The sequence below is a fragment of the Globicephala melas genome, chromosome 5 (assembly GCF_963455315.2).
Source record: "Globicephala melas chromosome 5, mGloMel1.2, whole genome shotgun sequence".
In the NCBI taxonomy this organism is placed as follows: domain Eukaryota; kingdom Metazoa; phylum Chordata; class Mammalia; order Artiodactyla; family Delphinidae; genus Globicephala; species Globicephala melas.
Genome location: NC_083318.1, coordinates 36,916,075 through 36,933,826, shown reverse-complemented (window position 1 = coordinate 36,933,826; position 17,752 = coordinate 36,916,075).

Below are 17,752 nucleotides of genomic sequence, written 5' to 3'. Positions count from 1 at the left end.
GAGAGAGAAGCCAGGTTCTGGCACCTTCCATCAGAGTTACCTGACCCTGTCGACTTCTATATGTTCATTTGGGGCCATCACTTGATCTTAAGCACACACTTTTTCCTTCACTCAGAGGAAAACACAAGCCAGCATGGAGTATGATTTCCTTGAACCATGATGGAATGTTTCAGAGTTACAGATGTGAATGTATGCAAGTTTTAAAGGTAACCACAGAAGTTTATTTCTCTACTTGTATACAGACGATGGCCAGGGAATCAAATAGTCTGCTTCTCTGGTCTCCTATTGTCCATCCCTTTCTGGGTCGAAATCAAGATCTGCTTTTCCCTCCACTGGGGAAGAGAGTTGGGCGTTTTAACTCGTGGAAACATATGGTTCTCTTACCAGCCGACAGCCATCTGGCAGAGCCAGGGCAGGGGATGGGCAGCGTGCACAGTAGGCAGGTTTCTCAGAGAACTCGGTCTGGAGGCAGGCTGGGTGGTGCGTCCAGGGAGCTGTCTCACGGCTGCTGTGTTATGTGCAGCTGCAAATCACTACAGTATCTCCCTGACGTGTTCCACCCTTCAAACTGGGCCAGTGACTCTTTTCCCCCTCTCCAGATGACAGAAAACTGTAGACTTGAACTTCCCAGCCAACGGTCCTTCCTCCCACCCTGGCTGTGTAATTCCTCCACTCCAGTGACCTCTGTTTCACAATCTGGACCACATCTTGAAGCTCCTCTCCAGTCATCCTTCTGGAACGGCCTCCTCTTTGCTGGCAGCTCTGACATTTGAGCATCCTCCCAGTCACTATCTCAACAACCCATTTTAATTCTCTGTCTTGCCCTCATAACCATCATTTTCTAGGTTCTGTATTGATTTGTCTGCTTCCTCTTCCCTCCCCACACCCCTTAGAGTGTAAGCTCCGTGAGGGCAGGACCTGGACCTGCCTCGTTCACTGCTGATCCCCTAGTGCCCTGGCACATAGTAGTGTTCAATAACTATCTACTGCAGAGCATCTCTTATATCCATGATCCTTCTAAGCTACCCAGCCCCTCCCCACAGGGAGGTAGGCAGTGTGACAGGAGAGGGGACAGACTGAGGGGGTGGGGTTAGAAGGTTCTCCTCGGGCTGCACAGCTGACTCCTCACACCCTCCCCACAAAGCCACAGAGGTGGGGTTTCCCAGCCCCCATCAGGCCTGGCCTCAGCTGCCTACAACCCCTCCTCTGCCCCCCCCCCCGGGTGGCCCCCTCGCCACCGCTCTGTGCAGAGAGTAAAATCAGACACGGAGCAGATGGTCAGCCATGTGGAGCTCCGTGACGGACAAAATGTCACTTAAGAGAAGTGAGGCACGGAGGGGACCGTGCCCGAGCTACCATGATGTCCAGGTGACACCAGGTGAAAGCAGGGAACCCCAGGTCGATGGCCATGAGCAGGACATGCCTACAGGCATGCCAGATCCTTGCTCTGTGGAAGGAAAGCCATCTCTGGCCCTCCTCTACCCATGTCAGTGTGGCTTACATCACGAAGGAGAAGGAGACGGGGAGCAATGTTTGCTGAGCACATCAGGTACCGCCCACTGTGTGGCACGTTCCATTTTGAGTCCTCTATCTCCCTGTCTAGTTATCATCTAATGACCCATCTCCAGCTTTCCCTCAGAAGATCTAGAGTGGCTTACAAATACTCGAAATCCAACTTGGTTAAAAAGAAAACAAATACCAGGTCCAAGAGGAAACAAAGGCAGGAAAAACCCAACGCAGGCGAGGTGAAATTGGTCCACAGCCTGGACAGTGAGGTTCAGGAGAGTTGGAAGAGGTGGGTCACAGGTTTGGGTCTAACCTCTCCAGCGGCCAGTGCCGAGGGACACGTGACCAGGCACATGATGTCGGGTGTCCACAAGGCGAAACTAAACTGGCTGCTGAGAAGCTGGTACTAGACAGAGAGTAACACAACTATTTTTGGTCCTGAAGTGGACAGAAACATCTCCCTCTGGGCTTCAGAAGGATGACTTACTGGGGAGCAGGGAGCCCTGTCCTCAGCCCTGTCTTCAAGGTAAACGCAGTGGCCGTTCCTGACAGCGTCCCCGAATGCAGGCGTGTGGCACCACACCAGAGTGAAAATGCAGTAACACCTTTGTGCGGTGGGGATTAAGTGGGATAAAATTTAGAGTATTAAGGAGAATGGATAGGTGCTAAGTCTCCAGGAACTCTTCCATCCACGCTTTGCTCTTCTCTCAACAGGGCTTCTGATACCATTGTGTGGTGGCCCTAGAGTTCTATCTATGGTGATAATGATGTACGGGCAACCTGTCCATTTGTACAGCCATCCAAGTTGATCTTTGTTAATCCTCCCACCAACTCTGTGAGACAAGTATTACTGTCTCCGTTTCCAGTGGGAGCCAAGAAGACTAGGTAACTAGCCCAAATTACCCAACTAATAGGTAACAAACTAGTAGGGTTCCAAACCCAGTGTGGTCTGACCCCAAAGCTCTGGTCTTTCCCCTGCACCGTGCCGCTCAGCTTCTGCTCCTCTGGGGGAGCAGGCCTAGTTTTACAAAATGGCGGCCATGCGACTTCCATCGGCTCTCAGGCCCTACTTTCTCTCTCCTCCGTGGTTCCCGGGAACCCAGGGAACAGCCTGTTCTTTTGGCTGGAAAGAAACCAGGATGAATTTCAACATTTTCTAACCAGGCCTCGCCCTTCTCACTCTTGCCTTTGTTTGCGGATCTCCAGTTTTCCAAACCCAAACCCCCTGATTGAAGGTGAGCGACTGCCAAACACATCTGGCGCAGAGGAAGTCCAGAATCACAGTCATCCAGGTGTTGGGGAGGCCCAGCCGATGGGTCATCCGTGGTCAGCCGGGCAGCCTCCTGGTTGGTCGAGGTCTGGCCCTCCCCCCTTATCTTTGGGGCCTTCCTCCTGAGGACAGGCAGTCAGGGGGAGGGGCAGGCAAGGGGACTGGGCCAAACATTTGGAAATGCTTCCCTTGCAAAGACTCGGCCAAGAAAGGAGATTTAAACATTTCTTCTACCCACACGATTCAAGACAGCTTAGCTTGGAATTCCTAATTTTTATGCTTAATTATGACACAGTGTCTTCGAGGGTGTGTGGAAGAACTTTCATTGGGCTTGTAGAGGTAGGAATCCCCATAGACCCCTGACGGGGGGAAGCTGGTAGAAACCACAGAAGCTCAAGGACAAACCCTCTTATGTAAATGTGCAAACAGGCAGAGACAGAAAGGCACTCGCCCTTGATCCTACAGAGAGCGGGCGGCCAAGCTGGGGTCTGACCCTTGGCCTCAGGAAAACCAGTCCCTTTCTCCCCACCCACCTCTCAAGCCTGCCCATGAAGTGGGAGGGCTGGCCCAGCGTGGAAGGGTGGAAGGTGCCGGTGGAGCTGGAGGGGGACACAGAGTGCCAAGGGCTTGCTCAGAAATGACAGTCACTGTCTGCAGATTACTGGCCATTCACTTCCAGAAATTGGCATCACTGAGCAGATACTACCTTGTTTAAATTCAGGCTCAGAGCGAGCCTCATTGCCCAGCCGCCTTGGCTGGAGGCTTTTGACAGTACCACGAGTCATCATTGGTCCGTTAGCCCTCTGAGGTGACAAATGAGGCAACTGAGGCACGGAAAGATTATGTGACAAGCAGTTAGGGAAGAGCGTGGATTTGCATCCAGCTTTTTTCCTCCTTCCTCTGGGAACCTGCAAGATGTTTTAATAAATGAATATAACGTTATGTATAGCCAGGTTTCTGCAGGAAGCAGAATTCCACTGAAAAAAAGCCCGTTCAGTGGTTTTAATGAAGGGCCATGTACAGAGCTGTGGGCAGGGTTAAGGACACTGGCAGCCTTATACAGGCTCCTGGCAATACTAATTCAGGCAATCAGTGTCTCCTTCCGGTCTGAGGAGACAAGGGGAGGACGCAGGAACATTGGAGCCTGGTAAAAGCTGTAGCCGTGGACCAGGGGCCGCCCTGGTGTCAGTCACTGCTGGAACCTGCCCAGTCCCTGGAGCTGTTTGAATTGCAACCTGGTCATCGGAAAACAACTGCCCTCTCCCTTTCTTCCTCTCCCCACCAACCGCTACCAGAGCCCCGCACTGGCTGACACCACCCAGAAGCTGGGATGCACAGGCCCTTGAATGATACAGGCTATGGGTCAACTCCCAAAGATATGTCTAGTTTGGACCAAATGGTGTATTCTACAAACAAACGAAACAACTGACTTAGTTGCCTATACTTAAAATTTTGAGCCATCACATAAAAATCTGAATTTCAGGCTTCTTTTGAAAAAGCGTTGGTACCGTTGGTCCTACACTTCTGCTTGGCTGGGAGAGGCTGGACCAGAGCTACCTGCCCCTTTATGTAATGGTGGTATGCTTACCAGCCCTACACCCTCGTCTTATACCCCAGGCTCCCTTTGTCATTGATGTTCCTGTCTGGGCCTTGGAGTCTGTCACGTGGCCACAGGGAAGGTGGGGGAACCAGAGCCAGCGAGGAGAAGTGACTTCCCCAAAGTCACCAGCGCCGGGACCACCATGCAGGTCCTGCCTCAGTTGGGCATTCTTTCAAGGCACACGCTGCTGTCCCGACTGGGTCTGGGACTCTGTGGACCTTGTAGGACCCACCCTTCTCTGAGTCCACACCAAGGAATCACGTTTCATGTCAGGTCAGCATTTCCCAGGCATCCAGCTGGAGGAGAAGCCAGCCCCCCAAGTCTCCAGAGAGATCTTCAGGCATCTGGGCTCTGTTTCTGTGTGTTTAACAAGGAAGATCCCTCCCTTCACTTCCAGTGTCCCTCAGCAAGCGCCCCCTGTGAGCTCCAGGACAGCCCTGCCAAGGCCCTCATGATCACCCTGTTTCTATAAGAAACGAGGGGCTCAGAAATGATTTGCCAACAGATGTGCAGTGGGGTCTGAGGCTGCACTGGGATTGAGCCCCACTTGTCTTATTGGGGTTTTACTGCCAGTGTCTCCCCAGTGACGGGGTCCACTGGGTGTGGGGAAGGGTTGCCAATTTCAGGTTTCTGGTTTCCCCAAGTTGGCAGCGTGTCTGCCCCATGTCCGTTCACTGAGTGACACGGGCCACAGGGAGCTGCCCCCAGACCCACAGAGAAGCTAGGACAACGCTTCTGTGTTCTCGGATGCCGCCACCCTCGTCTGTCCCTGCGGTGTGAAGCTGTGCACTGCCCATCCATGCCAGGCATTCTCAACCCAGGCATCCAGAGGCTTCCATCAATGATCTCCAGTCTGGAATCTGCTGGCTGCCGAGGCACGGTCAGGGCTGCCCTTTTAGCCACCCCATTCCAAGATCTCCTTGACCTCTTGGATAGCTCTTGTCCTGTCTTGTCCAAGACTGAGATACCCTTACCCAGCTCCAGAAACTTGTCTCTTCCCCATTTCCAGTTCAAGGTGGAACAGTAGCTAGCACCTTCCATGCATGCTCACCGGGGCAGGGCAGAGAAAAGGTGTGCTTTTGCCCATCACTCGTTCTGAGTCCCTGGAGAGCCAGGACTCCAGCCATTTCTGCTGTGTGATTCCTGCTCGATGCACCACCGTCAGCAGACGGCTGAGGGCAGTGTTGAGCTGGATGCCGCCTGATAGAGCGGGGGCTCCCTCTGCTCCTGCGTGGTGGGGCTGCCTCTGCTCCTGCGTGGTGGGACCCCATCAGGCTCCTGGTGATTGGTCAGCAGGGGGACTGGAGCGCCCCTCGGCACCTGCTCACCCACAGATCTGCCACCTCTCCCGCCTCTGTGAGCCTGGACCCCTGACCTGCGTCTGTAAAGACCTGAGATTTGCATTTTGAAGTCAGGCGAGCTTGGGTTTGAATCCTGCCTCCCTCCACGCAAGCTGTGGAACCCTGGGCTCTTCTCAGAAGCCCCTGGTCCTCAGCTCCTTCATCTGTCCCGTGGGGACAGGACGTCCTACCTGGCAAAGTTGGGGTAAGGCTGGAGGCACACCTCCCTTCTCTCTTCAGTCATATCTTTGCTCCGAGGTCCACCCTGACCGCCCCCTGCCCCCCCACAATCTAAAATCCTCCTACTTCACAGACTTATCTTCAAAACCCTTGTCACCATTAGCCACAGGATGGGTTTATTTGCTTATTTTTTCATTGTTTGCCTCCTCGTCATAACGTAAACTGTATGAGGGCAGGATGGCCCCTGTCACTCAACACTGTATCCTCCATGCCCAGAACAGTCCCTGCATATAGTAGGCCCTCAAAAGTATTTGTTAAATAAATGAATAGACGTGTATTTGCCCGCCCTCAGTGTCCTGCCCTCACCTGTCCCCACAGGTCCTGCTCTGTGCTGTCAGTCCTGTCCTACCCTCTGGTCTTACACCTACTCAGAACTGAACCAGATGCTGCCAGCCCCCTGATTTTGGTCATTGCCACCTTCTGGAATCCCTGAAGCCATGTTCCCTACTGGGTTGGGCAACATGGGCCACCCGGATTAATTAATAAATGCAACAAAACATTCCCCCTCCAAAGGGTTGGGCTCTGCCCTCTAAGCTTACCATCTTGGGTTTGCGGGGCGGGGCAGAGAAAGACCAGCAGGTAGGCGGACTACCATGTATGAGGTCCCTGCTGGGCTGGGGTTCAGTCCCAGTCCTGAAGGTGCCTCGGGGGAGACCAACAAGGTCACATCGTTTCAGGAACTGGATCCTGGCTGGTTGTTGTGTGTGAGACCGTGTTTTGGTTGCAGGTGCCAGAAACCAAACTCAACCAGTTTAATTAAGTCCAAGAGGAACATTGTTGGCTCAAGGCATCAGTTACAGGAAGAGCAGAGTAGGGACTGGGGAAGGGATAGCCACAACCAGAAACCCCACGTCCCTCTTTCTTAACCTTGTGTATCTATTTCTCTCCGGGGTCTATTTCCGGGTCTCTCGTATGTCTATTTTCTTCCACTGTGGTCACTGGGGGAGACACGGCCCTGGGACCCTGAGATCTGAGAGAAAAAAGAATCTGTTCTCTCACTCCCACCTGATAAATCCTAGGGAAGGACTGTGGTTGGCTCAGCTGGGTTGAGAGCTCTGCCTTGGACATGTCACTTCGGTCCAGAAGGTCAGGCACTAGACAGGACATCCCACGCCCCTCCCGTGACCTGGGCTTTGACCAGAGAGGGAAGAAGCAGGACTGGGCCAGCATGAAGGGGTGTCTCCGGTGGCTACCGTGGATCTGGGTCTGCAACCACATCATGCCTCCGGCCCTGTCCTGGAGTCTAGATGCCCTCTGCTCCCACCTCTGCCACAGAAGCTTCCTGCTTCCTGCTTCCGGCTCCTGCTGCAGCTCCACCTGCTTCTTGGCATGCCCTTCCCTGGGCCCCCTTCCCTAGGGAGCAAACTGCTAAGAGTTAGTTTCTCCATTCTCAGGTGTTCTGGGCTGTGGCTGCCCCTGTCCCCATGTGCTTCCCTGGGCCTCTGAGCTGGGGCCCCCCTGAGGGACTGAGGCAGGATCACGTGATATCCGTGCTCTGGAGCACATCTGCTCCCTGTGCTTAGGGGAACCCAGGTAAACGATGTGCAAACGTCATGGGGCTAGAATGTGGAGCTGAAGGGAAGGATCTGGGTGAGGGCTCAGAAGTACACCCTTCATCTGATTACCTCAGAGGCTCTGGGGAGCCCGTCTTGCTAAAGAGGATGGTCTCGTTCTCCAGGCCCTGGTGTCCCAGAGTTCCCGGGACAGGGATGTCCTTGAGAATCCAACTCCCCGAGCAGCTTCACCTGGATTTACCTCATTCAAAGGAACGTCGAGTTCTTGCACCAAGTCTTGCCTGCCAATTGCTGCTCTGAGCTGTCCAGAGAGGACTCAAGGTGAACAGCCAGGATGGGAAGCTCTCATGAGGGCAGAAAGAACCAGTGCTGAAAGCGAGGCAGGGGGTGGGGGCTGTGGATGGTGAGTGCCTTTTATAAGGCACTGAAAGCGTGGCAGAAATGGCAGCCACCCAGCCTGTCTGGGCACCCACTGTGGGCCAGGCATCCAGAAAGCTCCCTCCTTGCCTACAGGGAGCTCACGGTCAGATGAGTTGCTTGGGTGCTGAGGCCCTGACTCACTCGCCCCGTCCAGCCCATCTGAATCATGGCGCCTCTGGTTGCCCGGGCCAGGTCCCTGGCCAAGCCCTCTGCACAGCTGAGTAACATTAAGAACTTGGCATCCTTCACAGCATGCATCAGATCCTCTGGGCCTTTTTCTTATTGTTGTTGTCAGAGGCTGATGGGAGTTTGGGAAGCAAATGAGGAATGTGTTCATTTAGGGCCAGGTTAAAACTGGGCTGCAGGGCGGGTTCAGTCTGAGGGGAGAGCCTGCAGGGCGTCAGGTCCATGTCCAGGTGGTGGGCTCTGGGTGGCCAGCTCCAAGCTCTGGGTGCATGGATAGACTTGTTCCTCTAAGCCCCATCTCCCCATCTACAAAAGAGGGGAGAACAGCAGAACCCACCTCCCAGGCCTGTGAGAAGATTGAGTGAGAGCAGGCAGGGACAGTGCCTAGATCAGCACAGAGGGGGTGCCCTGTAACATAACACTGGTGCTCCATGGTGCCTCAGTCTCTCCATCCATGCTGTCCATCTGCCCTCCTCCTCTGTCACCCCATTCCCACTGGCCACAGTGTGAGGACATCTAAGTTCCTCAGAAGACCCCACCTGGTCCCTAGCACCCTCTCCAGCCCCTCTCTCACCATACTTTCCCCAACATTCTAGGCCCTAGAACTCTAGAACATTCCAGGCCCTAGAACATTCTAGGCTCTAGAACTCTAAGAACATCCCAAGCCCTGGAATTCTAGAACATTCTAGGCTCTAGAACTCTAAGAACATCCCAAGCCCTGGAATTCTAAAATATTCTAGGCTCTAGAACTCTAAGAACATCCCAAGCCCTGGAATTCTAGAACATTCTAGGCTCTAGAACTCCAAGAACATCCCAAGCCCTGGAATTCTAGAACATTCTAGGCTCTAGAACTCTAAGAACATCCCAAGCCCTGGAATTCTAGAACATTCTAGGCTCTAGAACTCTAAGAACATCCCAAGCCCTGGAATTCTAGAACATTCTAGGCTCTGGAATAGGCATGGCACTTCCCATCAAGCACACCTTTGTGCTTTTGTTGACCTTGTTCCCTTCAAATGTGTCCCCACGTTCTTCAGCTGGCTAACTCCTCATCTTCCTCTTGTGGCAGGAGGTGACACGATGAGATTTTGGCCTCCCATCAACCCAGGCAAGTGACATTCCTCAGCTCAGATCACCTCCTCTGAGAAGCCTTCCATGACCTCACCTGTCCCCCAGATGTTCTTAGCTGAACTTCCTCTGTGCCCCAGTGAGCTGAGGATCCCCCACCAGGGCCCCCATGTCCCTGCTCTGGTTTCTCTCTGGCTGTGAGCCCCGGCACCTCAGAGAATTCCTGCATCACTGGGGTGGACCTGTAGGGGGTGTCCTCTGACACTTTTTGAGAGACTAAATGAAGGACTCGTGGAGATGGGGCAACAATGGCCTCCCAGTTAGGAGAACAGAGCTGCTACCCTCAATCTTTTGCCCAGACCCTATCAGGCCTCACTTTCCAACCAAGGACCCCTGGCTCTGAGAAGACCCAAGTCCAGCCCTGCTCAGCCACCAGCTGAAAACCTTGGACCATCAAAGAACACTGAACACAGCTTCCTGCTACAATTTATTACGCAGATTGTCATGGTGAGAGAGAAGAGAGAGGTGTAATTGGAAAGAGGCCTGAGAAAGTCACTGTGATATTTCAGCTGATGAAATCTTTTGCCAGCTTTTCTCTTTGAGTCCTTGTTGTGTGTGCGTTTGTAGGGAGGCGTGAGAGTGAGGTCGGCAGGGGATATGGGAGCAGGTGGTGGGACTTGCTGACGAACGTCTTCTAAGATTCTTCAGGGTTAATTTTTTTTAAGTTACTCAAAGATACACCAAAGGTTAGAGTTCTGGAAATGGGAACCAGGTTGGTTCCCTGGAAACTGAAAACTAAAGTGGCTGATTTGTCCAAGTCAGACTCTTCTCCCTAAAAGGTTGCCAGGCTCGTAGGACCCTGTGAGTTAGACTTCTGGGACCGCCAGCCCAGGTCAGCGTAGATTAGGGACCCATGCCTGATCAGTCTCCACTTCTTTCTCTTCTTTGTCTGCCCACCATCCCAGCATCCTTCGTTGCCATGAGGGTCCTAATTGTCCCTGGGTGATCTCCGTAGTGACTCTGGACTTCAGTTTCCCCTCTTAGGAAATAGAGAGATAGTCCCTTCTCTGCCATCCTCATAGGGAGGCGGTGAAGATCAAATGAGCATGAGAGATAAGCATAAGCATGAGATAAGCATGAGAAATAACTATTTTCCTCTTAAATGAGAAATGAGAAGAGGCAGCGGGCTAGGAGCCAGGATGTGTGAATCTGAGCCCTGGCTTTCTCTGATCCACGGAGAGATGGGCCCTTGAGTTACTCACCCTCTCTGGGCCCCCATTTTCCTTATCTAAGAATAAGAGTCTTGACCCTTGGCCTTGGCTGATTTCAAGGGCCCTGCCAGCTCCAACCTTCCAGAATCCTGCACATCCCATTTCTTCTTGACTAAACTGTACTTTTTTTGTGGGGATGGGGTGGGGCATGGTCCCATCAGATCTGTTGCAAAGTTCTTCCCGAAGGATGCAGCCGTGGAATGCTCGCTCAGGACCCACCATGAGGCTGAGACTCCCTCCATATCACTGGCCATGCCAGCTGAGACTGTGGCCTTCCAATTTTCCAAGCATGTTATGGAATCTGACCTGGGCTGGCTTCCCTGGCAGCTGGGCTACTCCTTCTGACTTGGCAGGTTGAAGGAGGCTGCCTTCCTTGAAACTGACTCAAGGTTTTGAAAGTCATTCATCACTGTTAAGTCTTCATGGGTGGGGTTCTCTATTCCTGCTAGAATTTCCTCCGGGATTGGTCTCTCATTGTGATGGGCTCTCACGCCAGTGCCACTTAGAGGCCCTATCATGATGAAGATGGGGACTTGCGTTCCAGTCCCAGCTCTGCCACCTCCTAGCTGTGTAGCCTTGGAGAAGTCACTTGACATCCCAAGGTCTCTATGTCCCCAGGGGCAGGACAGTAGGAAAGAAATACCCCTGCCCATCTCATAGGGTGGTGTGAGGCCCAAAGGAGATGATGGGTGGGCAGGGGCTTCCTGGTCGATGAGAGACTGTGGACTTGTGCAGCAGATGCTATATCTCTGCCGTGGTTACTTAGCAATGGCAGCACTAAGCTGTGACAAGTCCCCAAGTCAATTCATGGTGCTGAAAAGGGGAGTGGTTAAGGTGGGCAAACTTTCCCAGTGTGACGCAGTGGAGAGAGCATAGGAATGAAACACCACCATACTTTTCACCTCTGCAATTGAGATGGATCCCCAAATCTGGTGGCCCCCAAACATAAAATAGGGGCAGTAGTGAATTTGCCCAGTAATTAGGTTGGGATCCCCCAAAGCAGACCCTCAACACATAGATTAGATTCAAGTAATTTGGTGATAACCCAGGAAGGATGGGGAAGGGGGTAAAGGAGGGAGGATCCCCCAGAACCTCTGAGAGAGGGTGCAGAACACACCCAGAGTCACTCCACAAGGGGGCCGGGAACCTAGCTGGTGTTTGTCTACCAACTGTGAGTTGCTCTCAGGGTGTTAATGCCCCAGAGCTTCCTGCCTGTCTACGTGTGGGCCACCGATGCCCTACGTGACCAGAGAACACGCTTACGCAGAGATGCAGGAAGCCAGGGGACTCCAGGGCCAGCTGACGGGGTGCAGGCCGGATGCTGACAGTGACTGCTATGCCACCTCGTAGGCTGTGTGAGGGTGACAGGAGGTAATGGAGGAGAAAACCATGCCTGGCCTTGGCGAGCATCAGAGAGCTGTTTGCTGTCATTGCTATCTATCCACCAACTTCCTCTGTCGCCAGTAGAACCTTCTCCAGACATCATGGGCTTCAAGGGAGGCTGCCGCCAGCCCAGCCTCAGGGCTGGGGTCTTGGTTGATCTAAATCAATCATGGTGCTCCAGGCCCCTTGCCTGTGATTGGTTTAGGCATGGACCTGGGATGACTTTCTGGTCCATGAGACACAAGGAAGAGGAGGCTGGCTCCTGGTGGTCTCCTGAAAGCCCCTGCATGTTCTGTGTCTGTAATCACTCCTGGGGCAGGGGCTGCCACCTTGTCATGGTTCAGGTGCCCCAGGTGGCTGGAGCACCTTCCAGTAACTTCTAGAAAGAAGATGGCTTGAGTCTGGTAGCTCCGTACCTAAAACTTCCTTCAGCAGGGGAACCCGAGCACAGGTTTAGCTCCAAGATAAGCTTCCCACAGAATCAATATGCATGTTTTTCCTTCTTTAAGAAGGAAAAAAAGAACGCTCTGGCATTTTTCCTTTAGCGCCACCCTCTCTGTCTCCACAAGCTGATCTAATTTGCAATCAACGTTGCATGTTTCCTATTCTAAAGGTCTGGGGAGCTGGGCCTGGAAGGCAGGAAGGTAGTCATTTGTGATGGAACTGAGAAGGCTGGAGGAGCTTCCACATTCCTGCATATTCGCACCTCTCTGGGACAGGACTTGGGCACTGCAGTCAGCCGTGTCCTAACGACTTCCAGCTCCTTCTGGGAGCCTGGGAGACCAGATGAAATCATTGGGTTGTGAAGCAATTTTACTTGGAATGAATGGTGAATTTTGTTTTCTTTTGATAAAGAAACACCAGCCTGTATCTGGCCTTTTTTTTTTTTCTTGGTAGTTAATTTTAGGAAGGACTTTTGAATGCAGTTAAGATGAGGTTGGACAAGGTCACACTTGGGGTTGTCTTGGAGCTGCAGAGCCCGTCCATGGCTGTAACAATGGCGAGAGGGAAGGCTTATGACTGACCTGAGGCCTCAGCCCTGCTGGAGGGACAGGAAGGCTCAGGTCCAGGATTTGGGGGACCCCAGGAGCTGCAAGCCTTCCCTGACCCCTCTCTGGAGAAACAATGCATCAGGGAGAAAGCCTGCTTTCAAATGGGCTGACAGAGCTGTGTGAACCCTCCTGGGAAACATAGGGCCTTGGTCATGAGAAAATAGGCGCCCATGAGGGGAGAAATGAATACTCTGTTTTTTTCCCCAAGGGCAAATATGTTTATTTACAAAACGCACAAACCCTCCCTCCCAGAGTGCAATGCCTGTGGGAGAGGGGGAGGTCGGGGCCTCACACACCTGAGACCCCAAGAGTACCAGGAGGGGCGGGGCCTAGGCAGGGCCGGAAGGACACACTGGCGCTGCCTCAACACCGAATCCAGTAGTGGGTAGGGCTGGAGTGGTGAACACTCTTAATAGTAATGATGATGGTTACTTTGCCCAAGGCACCCTTTCTGTTCTCTCCAGCTCCCCTGTAAGGCAGACACCATCATTCCCACTTTTATATGCAAGGAAATTGAAGCTCAGAGGGGTTGTGTCCCTTACCCAGGGTCACCTGTCTGGTAGGAAGGTGACCAACTCTCCCGATTGGCCCGGGATGGTCCTGGTTTTAGCACGAAGATTTCCACAAGAAATTCCATCATTGCCAGTCAGAGCCAGGATTAAAGCCGAGTCCAACGGGTCCCCAAGCCCGTTGCTCTCACATCTACACCATGCCAGCTGCTAGCTTCCAGCCCTCGTGAGATCTTCCCACTCAGGGTGAAGCCCATAAGCAAGGCCATGCAGTGGGAAGATGGGGAGGAAGAACTTGAACCCAAGGCTGTCTTTCCCCAGAGTCTCTTTTTCTTATAAGATCACAACGGTGGAAGGTTCCAGAATGCCTTTAGCCCTGTGGCGTTGCTGTGAATGGGTAGGTATGCCTAGTGGTTATACCTCTCCAGGGGCTGTGCACACATCTGGAGGGAGAAAGCTGAGTCTCTGCAACAGCTGCCTCCTTGCCTGGCCTGGAGCCCTGCCTGGGAGAGAGCGAGACCCACGAAGGCTTCACGGCGTGAATGAGAGGCGAGATCACACATGGGTTTGCTTTCATTTAAGCAGCAACACAAACGTTCAACGACTCAATAATTGGCAGACATAAATACAGACATAAAATAAGGACCAGTTTTAAAAGAACTCCAAACAAGTACAATGTGGTAACTTTTCTCATTAGCATCAACCGTTGTCCTTCATTATGTGACATAATCTAACGCTGGTGTTCTTCCAGGCCTGGGCTAAGCTGCTCGCTCTCTCGCTCGCTCGCTGTCTCTCTGTCTCTCTGTCTCTCTCTCTGCGTGCGTGTGTGTGTGGTGTACCAATCTTCTGTGAATATACTTACATTCACAGAAGTTTTTCAAGCCGTTTCTCCTTCATGGAAGCTGTTTTGAATTTATGAGCAACTGCAGTGGAAAACTTGCTCTTTCATTGTGGCTGGCATGGAACATCACATTCAGCTGCTTGTCCTAATTAGCCTAAGACTTGTTTCTGTGTTTTGCTACTCCCCAGCATCTCTGTCTTCCCAGCCACCCTGGTTCCAAGGCCCCTGTATCCTCATTCTTTGTAGCTAGAACAGAGCCCAAGCGGAAGGACGTGCCAGCTGAGTCTGTTTTGAGTGGCTTCTGAGTCCTGGCTCTTGGCAAACCACTGGTGTATTCCAATATCCATTCTCCTCTCTTTCTATGGTAAGAGGAGCATGACGTTTGGGCTGAGCCATGGCCACCCTCAAAAGGAAGACTACATTTCTCAGATTCGCTGCTCGCTGTGGCTATTTGGCTAAGTTTTTTCGCTCAAAAGGTATGAGTGTGATTCGTACAAGCTCTGAGTTGTGCCCTTCAGGGGAGGGCTGTACCCTCCTCAGCATCCTTTCTTCCCTTCCCACTGATTCAAACGTAAGCGTGGTGCTGGTGGGCTCAGCGGAAACATTTGTTCATTCATCTCATTAACATAACCAAACAAGACTCCACAAGGGATAACCCACAGAGATAAAAGACAATAGAAATAGACCTACAGATTTGTCAGATGTTGGAAAGGTCGGAGGCAGATGATAAAGCAACATCATGGAGATGATCCAACAGCAAGCTAGGAGAAGCTTGGGTCCCTGCAGCCTCGTGGCTGCCTGGCTAGCCTGCATATGTGAGAGAGAAAGAAATGCTTATCCTGAGCCTCTGCTCAAGTAACTGAGCGGTAACTAACCCCACATCTGATAATATATGGTCCTTCTGTAGCAGCTGGGTTTTTCACATGCAAACAATTTTGGTTCAATCATGAACAACAATAAAGTAGTTCACACCCTTCTTTGTTTTTTTTTTCCTGGTACGCGGGCCTCTCTCACTGTCGCGGCCTCTCCCGTTGCGGAGCACAGGCTCCGGACGCGCAGGCTCAGCGGCCATGGCTCACGGGCCCAGCCGCTCCGCGGCATGTGGGATCCGCGGCATGTGGGATCTTCCCAGACCGGGGCATGACCCCGTGTCCCCTGCATCGGCAGGCGGACTCTCAACCACTGTGCCACCAAGGAAGCCCCACTCCTTTCTTAAATGGAGGCAGTTAGGGGGAAATTGCAAGGGACTACTGATAGGATTTAGAATTGGTTGGATGCAGTCGAAAAGGAGAGGGAGAAAATGATGGTGGAGAGGAAGAAGAGGAGGAATAGGAGGAGGTAGCTTGGTGGCACCTAAACTTTATTGAGCGCCATATGTATACTTGGAACATACTGATGCTAAACATTATTTGTTGTTTATGTGAAATTCAAATTTAACGGGGTGTTCTGTATTTTATCTGGCAGCCTGATTTCCACCCCAACCTCCTACTTCACCTGGATATTTCCTACTTATCCTACCAGACTCAGCTCGTGTGCAGATTCCTTAGGGAAAGCATTCCTGCCTCCTAGCCCAGACTGGACCCTTGTTACAGCTTTTCCCAGGACTGTGCTTCTGCCCCCAGAACCTTATCTCTGTTTGACTATTTGATTAGCCTCTTTCTCAAAGTAGGTTGTGAGTATCTGATGGCAGGTCCACCCCTGCTTTTGCTCATCACTGTTTCTTCTCCTACCCCTGTAGTGTATCCGGCACCTAGTAGGTATACAATAGATAGATGTACAATGAAGTAAAGGCTGGCTGAGGAATTCGTCCAAGACCAGCCACTTAGCAGGTAGGAGAATTAGGATTCAAATCTAAGGAACAAAGACAAGAGCTGTTTTAAAGGAAAACTGACCCCATAACTTGGCCTCTAGTGTCCCCCGGCTGCTTCTGCAGCCTCCTTGTGGAAGGCAGCTCAGCGGGTCAGGCAGGGCTTTGCCTGAGACTGAATCCAGGCTCAATGACTGCTTATCTGGGTGGCCGCGGGCCAGCCACCTAACTTCTCTGCATCTCAGCTTCTCTATCTGCAAAATGATGATAAAAAATAATAATAGCTCTCTCATGGAATTGTTGTGAGGATTAAATGAGCCGGTACATCTGGAGCCCTTAGAAGAGGGCTAAGTGCTCAGTAAATGTGAGCTTCTGTTATGCCATCTCTGCCTTGCTTGCTATAGTCCAGCCACACCCACGGAACTGGTTCCTACCTGAGGGCCTTTGCATGTGCTGTTTCCTCCGCCATGGAAGCCCTTCTCATGCTCTTTTGCCTGGCCAGATCCTTCTAATTCTATCTCTAATTAAATCTCGACTCCTTTCTCAGGAGGGCTTTCTCTGCTCCCACCTGTTGATGTTTTGTACTCACCCCCTTCTCCATCCTGTCTCCTCGGACCGCTGACCACGATATGTAGTGAAATGTGTATTTGGTATGTGTTTGTTTAGGGTCTGTCTTCTTCCATCAGACTGTAAGAGGGCAGGGACCTCTTCCTTGTTCTCCAAAGACCTACAGTGGCCAGCACAGTGCCAGGCATACAGTAGGTGCTCAGTCAGTGTTTGGTGAATGAATACATGAAAACAAAACCACCAGGACATGGTAGCTGAGGGCACAGAGTGGGGCAATGGGAGGGCAGTGAAGGGGCCTGGGAAGTGGGGAACAACATTGCTTTTAATGGAAACAGGGAGTGGGGGGAGACCCGGACTCCATTAATTTCAGTGAATGCTTGTCCAGCGTTGTGTCCTTTGTTGTACTTCTCTCCGTCAGTCACTCACGCTAGTCTATGAAAACGTCTCAAGGGGCCAAGTAGCACAGATGAAAGCTCTTATGACCTTGAAAGCTATTTCCTCCCGTTGCAGCTGCCTTAAGATTTCTGTGTACATCTAGGGGATGGATGAAAATAAGGATAACCATCACTGCCAGGAGATGCCAATTTAAAAATATACATTATATGAAATACTTCTTTAGAATCCCACAAGGTATCTTCTCCCAATTTTACAGATGTGCTAAAGAGTCTTAGAAGGAATAAGTGACTTGCCCAGAGTCACAGGAAGTAGAGGACTGCTGGGATTGGAACCCAATCTGACCGCCTCTGAAGCCCATGCTCTTGCCTGTCCATCCAACAGCCTGTGAAAAGCTAGAGTTTGACATGATTGGTCTGGCTACCCATCCTAGATCAGCATGAGGCAGCAAGGGCCCAGAGGGTCTCAGGGGCCATGCTTCAATACCAGCAAATTGCATGCCCACCAGGCCCTGCTACAGGGGGAGCAAACTCTAGCTTGGTAGTAGCTTGAGTTACTCCAGCTTGATACTTTCCTTGATTCTTTCATCCTTTGATTCATTGATCAAGCTATTCATTCATTCAATAAAATGAATTGTACAAGGCAATCACATATACAGGAAATTGTAGGGAAATATGACGTCCCTGGAGTCACAGGCTTTGGGGAAGTGTTGACCTTTGTGTTGCCAAGGTCCTGGGATTCAGCAACCAGATGAGCCCTTGAATGAGCCCTTGAATCTCTAGGACGGG